This window comes from Hakea prostrata, chromosome 11, assembly GCF_041222555.1.
Source record: "Hakea prostrata isolate BN-2017 chromosome 11, UWA_Hpros_2, whole genome shotgun sequence".
Lineage (NCBI taxonomy): Eukaryota > Viridiplantae > Streptophyta > Magnoliopsida > Proteales > Proteaceae > Hakea > Hakea prostrata.
This window is the reverse complement of record NC_142610.1, coordinates 20,122,148-20,129,794: the sequence shown is the minus strand read 5'-3', so window position 1 is coordinate 20,129,794 and position 7,647 is coordinate 20,122,148.

Here is a 7,647-nt window from a genome sequence, read left to right as displayed (position 1 = left end):
TAGATTCTTATAGAAGAGAGAGAGAGGAGGGAAGAAAAATTAATCAAAGAAAATCATTTTCCTTAAATGTAACCTATCTTGAAGTTGAAGACCATTTAGCTGTAAATTCTATGTGTTGTTATCTTTTTTTTTTTTTTTTGTCGTGATGGTGGGTAAGAAGTAGTAAATCCTAGATAATGTTGAGATTTGAGTTCAAAATTTCTGGTGCTTGATCACGAAAGATCCTATTCTATCCTAACTTATTTGGAGTTCTAAACTTGTTAATTAGTTTAACATTCTTCTTGTTTTCTTAAAGTTAAAGGATATTCTTTTGAAGTGACTATGGTTGCAAACTTAAAGTGTATGGTTTCACCCAAAGGGAGTAGTCCAATTGGCAAGTGATGATCGATCACCTCAAGAAGCGTGAGGTTTTGAGTTTGATTCATCATACTCTTCACTCTTTCTTGTGAAAAATTGATGCTTCTCATTTAATACCAGTACACAAATCTGGTCCATTTGGAAAAATGTTCCAATTGAAGTTTTTGGCATTAGGTTCACCCTTTTATATATGATGATCCCCAGTATGGTATGTGGGATGGTATGGACTTATGAGAATAGTAAGTCTGAAGATCTAGACGCCTATATTAGTCAGGCATGCTTATGAATTCACTTTCTTGGCTTCTTTCCCACTTGGTAAGAGTTTTGTAAATCCTTCCTCACCAGGCATTGGTCCAAAACTAAAAGCTTTAACACCACCAGGATGGAAGAAGTGAAGATGAGAAATTAGATAACCATGTATAAACAACAGGCTTCCTTAGATTCTCACTCACCATATGTAACTACTAAAAACATACGTTGTTTTCATCATTCTTTGCAAGTCAGTAATGGAGACTCTGAATCATCGCTTTTGTATTATCACTTTCATGGTTCTATTAATCTGTTCTTCTCCATTTTCATCTGCTCAACCACACAGTAGATTTCCAGGTTCTCTCACCATTCTCAGCACCAGACTAAATCCAGATTTTCCTGAAGAACAGTATATCACAGTTCCAGTAACAGTTCCAGGATATAGGCGACCAAGTGGATTAATTCCAAATGATGGTCTCTTGCTTGCCCCTTCTGTTTACAAATCCTATGTAATTTTTGGTTGTTTATTATGCCTTCACTTGGGCTTTAAATTTGTATTTTCTTTTGTTTGATATTTTCTACTGATTAATTCTTTTGTATGTCACTTTAGAGAGTGAAACAGTTTGGGCTTCACTATCTCTACATATCTTAAATTGATTTGATGAATTGAAGTTCATCTCTTCTAAGATTTTTGCAGGGCTGAGGAAGAACTGCATCTGCTGCCCTTTTTCATATTAGAAGAACAGTTTAACCATGCCAAGTGGGTTGAGGTGAAGATAGGGTTTGAAATTGTGATTAAAGTAATATCTAATGCATAAGGTTCCTGTTTTACTGTTTAGACTTTAGGGTCCCCGGTATTTATATTTGTCCTATTTTAGGTTTAATTACGTGTAGACGTGTTTCAGTCAGCTTTACTGGTAAAACTTGTCCCATTTGCTTCCTTTGCTTGTCCAACCAACAAATTGGCTGATGGTAGACAATGTTGTATAAAATCTATAGGTATCTTATTTTCCTGTGATTATGTTTTACTTTTAAAGAAATGAGCTTTACTCTACTATTTCAAACCAGATGCTTCTCCTATAGCATATGTAACGTTGGTTTAGTTTTCTCCTATATCCTAGCTAAATGGGATTTGACGACTCTCCTATTCTATCTTCTGAGATTTACTTGAATCAGGAGTTATGGTATCTTTTTACTTCCATTAAGACAAGTCATGAAATTCTCTGCGTCGTGTTCTTGTCCTTGGTGACCACCTAATATTAATCTTGATAACCATTAGATCAGCTGCACTTCCCATACAACTAACACAAGAAGTTTCTTACTTGATAGGTGCAAGAGGTAATTTCAAGATATGAATCCTGGTCCTTCCAATGACATTTAACCACTAGAATCGATATGAGCTTAGTCTGATGACATTTAAGCATTAGGGTTGATCATTCACTGTCCATTAGATATATATGATCCCTACATCCCAGAGGTGATCCTTGCATCCTTCGTAGACCCTGAATAATTGGTTCTATATTATTTCTTTGATGGTTTGATTAATCTGTCTTGCTAAATATTCTTCAGCTTTGTCTTCTAAACCTGACAGATTTCCATATTTTCTCAGCTTTCCAAGCACAAGACTGGATCCAATTACCAGTGCTCCAGTAACAGGTTTTTTGGTTTGTCGGAAGCTTTTTGGACCAGGGAATGGTCCAAATCATGAAGGGCCGGACGGGTCTGCTTAACCATTAATATTAGTGCTTTTTTTTTGTGCCTCTTCTGGTTGTAGATCCTACTCAACGATGAGGTTTGAGTTTTTAATAATTCAAAAACTCATTTGCAGTGGAAACATGCTTTGAGTTTTCACTCCATTTTGTCAAATTCAACCACCCCTTTTTATTTTTCAATTTAGACTTCTTATCCAAGTATATCTTTGCACGGAACAATTTCTCTATAATATAGGAGGTCTAAATTCGTCAAGTGTAGAGTAGAGGGAATTATTGAAAGTTTGGTATGGCAACTTTAGTTGAAAAGAAGGGAGAATTCAACTGGGTTTTTGGGTCTGGAAATGAAGAATAGACTGTGTCAATCTAACTGGAAAGCTGATTAATATTGACCTTGAGTTTAAATACCCATCAACAAGAGCCAGAGGTAGCAAACGTGGCGTCAAGACTCAGAAGAGTTTATAATCTGCTGTACACTCAGATAATATATACGTAGTTTGTAAATCTTTCTCTGCAAGTAATGGATCAGAACAAAAAACCTGGCATCAGCAGGTGGAAGAAGTCAAGAAGATGTTACCAAGAAAGTTAAAAAAAGAGAGAAAACAAGCTTCTTAACTGCGTAACCAAGTAAAGCTGGGAAAAAAATGTTTTTCAACTTGGTTCTAGGTATAAATTAGTCATAGGCCTCCTGAGCTTCTCACCTACTTTGTCACAGCTTTGAATTCTGGGTTTTATTGATCATTCCTTTTGCAGTTCAGTTATGGGGTCTGTAAATCGACGCTTTTACGGTATCACTTTTATGGTTTTACTGATCTGTCTTAGTGCTTCATCAGCTCGACTTGTTAGTGGTGAATACCTCACTGGTTTCAGCAGCAGAACGGATACAAATTTTGTTGAAGAGGAGTTTATCAGAGCTCCAGTAACAGAGTTTTTGGTTCATCGGAAGCTTCTTGGTCGTGGGACTGCTCCAGGTGGTAGAGGATCAAGCGGAGCAGTCCCACTCCCACCTGGGCGTTAATTGTAATAGAAATCCCTTCTGGTAGTAATTAAATCCTATGTAATCTTAAGATTTGAGATCAACATTTCTGCTGTTCCATCATGCTTCCTTGGGTGCTTTAAATTAGTATTTTCTTTTGTTTGATGTTTTGCTTGTATTCTTAAAATTAAAGGATTCTTTTATATTCAATTCTTCCCCATTAGAACTGTGGAGCTTGAAACCAGATTGTTTCAGTTTGAACAAGCTCAACTGGTTCGGCAGTACTTTTTAGTTCTTTCGAAAGCTTCTTGGTCCCTCGAGTCTTTTTTTTTTTTTCTCAATCAAGAAAACGTAATGAAGCAAATTAAACAAAAAGACTGACTTCCACTTTTGCAGGTTGGACGAAGTCGAAGTCAAAGAAGAGTACGTTAATTGTTTCCTGAAACTTTGTAAACTAGTTATAAAAAATAAAGTTCCTGAGCTTCTGGCTCACCGAGCATCAGTACTTGGTCTCTATTGATGTTAAATTTTGACTCCACCTCTGCTAGTAATTCTGAAAGTCTTAACACCTGCATTGGCCATGCATGCTTGTGAATTGCCTTTTCTTGCTTCTTTGGCACCTGGTAAGAGTTTGTAAATGCTTTCCCAACAAGCCACCGGGGTGTCAGAAGTCAAGATGATGAGAAATAGGATAACCATGTATAAATAACAGGCTTCTTTAGCTGTTAGCTCACCTTGTAACCACTATATATAAACAATATTGTTTTCATCATTCTCTGCAAGTCAGTAAGGAGACTATGAATCATCGTTTTTATATTATCACTTTGATGATTCTATTAATCTGTTCTTCTCCATCATCATCTGCTCAACCATGGCATTTTGGTTAATTCATCAAGCTAACCAATGCTTAAGGCCTCTGTGTTTTACAACGTCTACATCGATGTCTTACCTCATCAAAACTTTGCTCCATTCAAACGCATTATCGTCCTGGTCCGAATTTGATCTTGAAGTCAGATCTGAGTTTGACAATTTGAGAAAGTTGAACTTATTTGTCCAAATATAATCAAATAAAAGCAAAGGCATTTGTACAACTTAGTTTCAACTTGGACCTTCTGTGAAAATTTCAACTTATAAATGATAAATAATTTCAAAACTAATTATATTTGATCAAATTCAACATTCTTTTTTATTGGTCAAATTCAGACATGTTATCCAACAGCAGAAAATAAACATTTAAAGAATGTTTTCAAAACTCTTAATCTTTTATGGCAGACAGTCTCCATTGGATTGGAATAAGAAAATGTCTAATGTAGATGGTTTGTCTGTCTAATGACCACTATGTAAGAACTTAGAATTACACATGAAGTCAATCAAAGAAATGAGTGGCAGATTCTTTTGAACATTTTATAAAAAATATATTTAAAAAGAAAAACAAAAGATTTTTAAATTTCGGAGTTTAGCTTCTCCCCTTGGAGAAAGTCTCAAGAAATGACCAATGATACTTGAGAATCTGCCACAGGAAGTATACTGATTCAAGGGCTAATAGAAAACTCATTCTTTTTGTACCCTAAAATATCATTTGTTCGAAAAATTTAAAACGGTGTGAAAAAAAATATATCTTCTCATAAAATTTCAAATTTGGATGGTTGGTTTTCAATGGGATGAGAAAGTGAATAAATTAAGAAGCTTGTTTACTGATGTGGTATTTCACTTTTCCCGTCCCAACTTTTTAAACGTCTCATATTTTCAGTAGGATTTTGTGGTGAGCGATACTATGAAAATAATACTCATATTTGCAATTTTTTCACAAAATTTCTTTTTTTTTTCCCTTCTTTATTTGTCACCCCATCCTACACTAGTGGGTCCCACTTGTTTGTTTTTCTCATCCTCTTTTATCTTGCAAACAAACATAGCCAAATTAAACTCACAAGATTTGAGTATAACCCAAACTCAAAAGCTTAGTCAATCATGTCTCCTCTTTCTTCTCGCAAAGTCCAAATCCTCTCTGACCAGGCAAGATGTCCATTCGTTCTTCCACGCTCATAGTGAATCTGATATAAACTTGACAGTAGTACACGGACAGGCCCATGTATGAGGATAGAAGATGAGTGAATGCACGAAAGAGGATAGAAACCGAGAGGACTTACAAATAGGCTCATGTGTGAGGATAGAGTGACGAGAGGAAGGGAAGTTGGGTGAAGAGACCTGCACCATGTCTCGCATTAGTAGATAAAGACAAACGTTGGTGGTGTAAGGAAAATTTGATTGATACATCAAAGTAATTATACCAGCTGCCATTAAAAGTCAAAAGAAACCAAACCACTAATCAAAATAAGAATCGTGAATCTTTGGGATCTTTCCAAGAAGATCACCACCATCTGAAGCTTTATGGTCCTGAGAGTGATTTCCACCTCGAAGAGTGCCAATCGAGTCATCTCCAATCAAGGCCAAGAAATGAGAGGAACATTGCTAAACAGGTAATCAACGAAGTAATGATGGTCAGACCTGAGAAGTTGTTCCCTAAACTTTGCAACTAGTTATAAATAACAGACTTCTTGAGCTTCTTATTCACCTTGTAGCAGTTTGAGTTCTGGGTTTTATCATTTTTTGTGAGTTACTAATGAAGACTATGAATCATCATCGCTTTTATATTATCACTTTGATGGTTTTACTGATCTGTGTTGGTGCTCCATCTCTAGCATCACCTGCTCGACAGGATAGTGGATTTAGTGAAGACATTACCAGTCTCAGCAGCAGGTCAGATCCAAATTTTGTTGCAGAGGGGTGCATCAATGCTCCTGCAACAGATCTTTTGGTTCATGTTCATCGAAAGCTTCTTGGCCCTGGGGATCCTCCAAAAACTAGTGGAGGAAAAGGACAAGGACATGGCTAATGCTCTCTTCAAATACCCTTCTGGTTGTAAATCCTATGTGATGTTGAGATTTAGAGTTCAAAAATTTTGGTACTTGATGATGATCATGCTTTCTTGGGGGCTTAAAGATAGTGTTATGTTATGTTGTTTAAAGCTCTACTTTGTATTCTTAAAATTAAAGGGATTTTAATATGTATTTTCAGCTGAAGGGAATGGTATTAAAGATGAAGGGAGTAGCTAAATTGGCAAATGATGATTACTTAACACAGCATGAGGTCTTGAGTTTAATTCTTCACTGATACCATTAGTGTCTTTCATCATGCAGGATTTGGTACTCTTCACTATTTCTAATAAAAGTTAAATGCTTCTCATTCATATCTTGCTTGGATAATATGTCTAAAGTAGTGGTTAATGTGGTTTCCACCATTGAATAAATGCCACATGGATTACATGAAATCCCAACCGTTCAAAACACCATATGCACATATTATCAACTTATTTGGAAAAAAAGAACTTGTTTTTCTTTAAAACGAACCGAACTATGCTCTGAGTGGCTGTGATTTAATAGAAACAACATGGTGTGCATCTAATTTTTGAAAATTTCCTTTGAAAATTCCCTTCAAACCCTCTTTCCATGTTTGAAATGTCAGCATTTGGCCTTCTCTAATTATTTGTAATTTTTTTTTTCTGATTTATTGAAATTTTATATCTAGCCTTCTTTCCATAGTGTGAAATATCAGTAATGTACTCCTTGATGTTAAATCATGGCTCCGCCACTGCTAGTATGTCTCAAGTTCTAAGCATTTGTGTTAGCCATGCATGCTTTTGGGTTGCTTTTTTGGCTTCTTTCCCATATGGTAAGAGTTTTGTAAATTTTTTCTCATCAAGCCACCAAGGTGTAAGAAGCCGAGATGAGAAAATAATAGGCTTCCTTAGCTTCTCGCTGACCTTGTAACTACTGTCAACATTATTTTCGTCATTCTTTGCAAGTCCGTAATGGAGACTCCGAGTCATCGCTTGTATATTATCACTTTGATGGATCTATTAATCTTTTCTTCTCCCCCTCATCATTTGCTCGACCATGTGACTTTGGGTCTATTAAGCAATAATCAATGCTTAAAGCTCTTATGTTTTTAGAGGTCTATGGATATCTTATTTCACCAAAACTTTCACCTATTCAAACGCGTTATTGTCCTAGTCTGAACTTGATCTAGAAGGCAGGCTTGAGTTTGAAATTTGAGAAAGTAGAACTGATTTGTCCAAATACATACAAATATAATCATATAAAAGCAATGCATATGTACAAATTAGTTTATAGTTGGACCTTTTGTGAAAATTTCCACTTATAATGGTTAAATAATTTCGAAACTTTTTATACTTTATCAAATTCAACAACCCTCTTTTTTAATGGTCAAATTCAGATTTCAGACATGTTATCCAACAACGGAAAATAAAAATAAAAAGGAAAATGTATTCAAAAGTCT